Source organism: Lasioglossum baleicum, unplaced genomic scaffold, assembly GCF_051020765.1.
Source record: "Lasioglossum baleicum unplaced genomic scaffold, iyLasBale1 scaffold0238, whole genome shotgun sequence".
Taxonomy (NCBI): domain Eukaryota; kingdom Metazoa; phylum Arthropoda; class Insecta; order Hymenoptera; family Halictidae; genus Lasioglossum; species Lasioglossum baleicum.
The window spans coordinates 113562-117474 of record NW_027469298.1 but is presented as its reverse complement, the minus strand read 5'-3'; positions in this window follow the sequence as shown (position 1 = coordinate 117474).

Sequence of the window (3913 nt, the reverse complement as noted above, 5' to 3'; positions counted from 1 at the left end):
TCTTCGGTGCACCGTTTCAATTTATACGAACTGGTGACGTTCTCATACGGCTTGACACTCTCCTTTAATTCTAAAGCCGTGAATAAAGGTGTTCATTGCCAATTGAGTACAACAGATTAACTCACGCAGTATCTGTTTGTCCTCACAGAATGACAGGATGGGTGATGGTATTGACTTAGCCCTTCGATTCCTAAAGAAGGTTGTCATGTTCTCTATCGGTTTGATATGCGATCATCGAATACAAACCTGAAATTAAGGTGGGCGTCAATAAAATGCAAACAAATTTGTTACTCTGGACTCGAAGTAATAATCTCGATACAACGGGATTGGTTCACCGAACATGAAGGATTGGGTAAAAGGTTTATTCCAGTTGGTAATGTTGTCCGCCTGTTTGGCTCTCAAACTGAATATTCATGCAGTGAAATAAGGAGTCTATTGCCAGTTCTGTTCAGTGGATTTACTCCTGGAATACTTGGTTTGACTCGTAGAATAACGGGGTAAGTGAAACTAGTGACTCAGCTGTGCTCCGCTAAAAGATGGTGGTAACGTTCTCCATCGGTTTGACTCTCGACCTTCTTATTCATACATGCAAGTATGGTGGCCATCTCTAAGATTTATAGTAATATTTTCCACCGAGAACGATGTTATACTCACGATACAGCAGGTTAGATTCACCGCATGTAAGGCTTTCGGTAAATGGTTTGACTCGATACAAATTGGTAATATTCTTATACACGGTGGCGATCTATTTTAATATTCAACCCGTGGAATAACGTGTCCCTTTTCAATACTCTACAGCGATTTGACTCCTGGAATACTTGATTAGACTATCGGGATCACATGATAGGTGCAGCTATAGGCTTAGCCGTTCGACTCCCAAGAAGGGTGGTAACGTTCTCGAACGATGTGACTCTCGATTTTGCTATTCATACATGGAACTAAGGATTGCGTCTGCTAAAGTGTCTACTAACTTGTTCCCATAATCATTATGCTAGACATTCGCTACAGAGAGTTAGGTTCTCGGAAGGATAGGCCTTAGGTAAAAAGTTTGACTCTAGACGAATATGTAACGTTCAACAATGATTTGACGTTTATCTTTAACATGCAAACCGTGAATTAATGTGCTGGTTGGCAATACTGTTCAGCGGATTTTCGACGGCAGTACCAGGTTTGACTCCCCGAATTACTGGATAGGTGGAGCTCTTGACTAAGCCATTCGTCTCGCACAGAAGGTTGTATCGTTCCTGAAAGGTTTGACACTCAATTTCTAACTGATGCATGGAATTAAGGTTCTCGGCACGAAAATTTATAATATTTCGTACCACAGTGCACGGTGTTATACTCCCGATACGGCTATATAGATTCTGGAGGGCAAGACATTCTGCAAGGAGATTATACCAACTCGAATAGGAAATGTTCTACAAAGGTTTGACGGCCTGCTTTAATATTCAATGCGCGAATTATGGTATCTATTGCCATTACTGTACAGCGCATATACTCCCGGATTATCTCGTTTGACATTCTAAAACACCGGATGTATGAAGCCATTGATATAACCGTTTGAATCTCAAAAAAGGTGGTAACTTACTCGAAATATTTGACGCCAAATCTTCTTACTTATAATGAAATTAAAGTCCACGTCACTAAAATGTTTACTAATTTGATCCTCTGAACACGAAGTTATACTCTCGATATAGCCGGTTAGTTGTTCAGAGGATAAGGTCTTCGGTGAAACGTTCAACTTTATAGCAATTGGTAACGATCTGCACCGGTTTGAGTGTCTGCTTTAATATTCAATCCATGAATTAATGTGCCACTTGCCAACACTGTTCGGCTCATTTACTCCAGGAATGCGTGGTTTGACTCTAGGAATCACAGGATCGGTGGAGCTATTGACTTATCCGTTCGGCTCTCAAAGAATGTGGTATCGCTCTCGATCGGTTTGTCACTTGACCATCGAATTCATTCATGAAATTAAGGTGTCCGCCTCTAATATGTTTACTAACATGTTCCTGTGATCAGGGTGTGATACCCTCGATATAGCGGGTTGGGCTTTCGGATTGTAACGCCTTCAGTAAAACGTTTGACTGTATACCAATGGTAACGCTCTCTAGCGGTTTGACGATCTTCTGTTGTATTCAAACCGAGAATTAAGTTGTTTAATGCCAACACTGTTCAGCAGACTAACTCCCGGAATCCCTGGTTTGACTCTCGGAATCACATGGTAGGTGAAGCTATCGATACAGCTATTCGATTGTCAAGGACGGTGGCAACGTCTTCGACCGGTCTGACCGTCGATTCTGTAACTCATACGTCAAGTTAAGGTGCCCGTCACTGAAATGAATACTATTTTCGATCCCTGAACACGAACATGATCTCTCGACGAAGCCTGTGAGGTTCTCGGAATTTATAGCCAACGGTAAACATCTGTCTTTATACAAATCGGTAACGATCTCAAACGGTTTGACGCTCTACATTAATATTCAAACGGCGAATTATGGTGTCAATTGCCTATATATTTCAGCGGATCTATTCCCGTAATGACTTGCTTGACTCTCGGAAACACAGGTTAGGTGAAGCTAGTGCCACAGCTGTGCGACATTCAATGAATGATGTAACGATTTCGAACGTTGTAACTATCGATATTCTAATTCATACATGTATTTCCGGTGCTTGTCACTAAAGGGTATATAAATTTACTTCTCTGAGCACGATGTTATACCCTCGATAAAGCCGGTGAGGATCGCGGAAGTTTATGTCTTTGGTATACGTTTGACTTTATACAAATTGGTACCGTTCTAAAACGGTTTCATGCTCTACCTTTATACTCAAATCGTGAATAAAGGTGTCAATTGCCAATACTGTTTAGCTGATCTACTCCCGGATTACCTGGTTGGGCTCTTGGAATCGCAGGTTAGGTGAAGCTATTGACGTAGCGGTTCGCCTCTCACAGGCGGTGGTAACGTTCTCGAACAGTTTGAACCTCGATCTTCCTATTCATATTGAGTTTCAGGTCCCCGCAATTAAAATGTTTCTAATGCGCTTCCCTGAACACGTAGATATACTCTCGATACAGCGGGTTAACTTCTCGGACGGTAACCCATTCGGTAAAACGATAGACTTTATAGAAATTAGTAACGTCCTCAATCAGATTGACTCCATTTTAATATTCAAACTGTGAATTCATGTAACAAATGTCAATACAGTTCAGTGGATTTACTCCCGGAGTACCTGGTTTAACTATCAAAATCATGGGAGAGGTGAAGCTTTTAGCATGGCCGTTCGATTCCCAAAGAAAGTGGTAACGTTTTCTAACGGGTTGACACTCGATATTCGAATTAATTCATGAAATTAAGGTGCCCGTCACTTAAATGTATAGTAATTTGGTCCACTGAACACGATGTCATTCTCTCGATACAGAGTGTTAAATTAACCGCAGGTAAGGCTTGCAGTAAAAGTTTGACTAGGTACCAAATGGTGACGATCTCAAATGGCTTGGCTCTTGGCTTTAATATTCAGGCCGTAACATACGGTGATTAATTCCAATACTGTATAGCGGAAATTCTCCCGGAATACCGTGTGCGGACATTCGGTATCTGTCAAGAAAGGTGGTAACATTATCGAACGGTTACACTCTCGATCTATTTATTCGTACATAAAATTAATGTGTCCCTTCCGCTACAATGCCCACTTATTTGTTTTGGTGATCATTAAGTTATTCCCTCGCTACAGGGGGTTACATTCACAGATGGCAAGGTATTTATACATTAATATCCATACCCTGAAATTAGTTGTCTACTGACAATACTGTTTAGTGGCTTCACTCGCGGAATACCTGGTCTGATTCTGGAAAATACAAGATAGGTGAAGCTACTGACTTAGACGTATGAATCACGAAGATGTTTGTAACAAT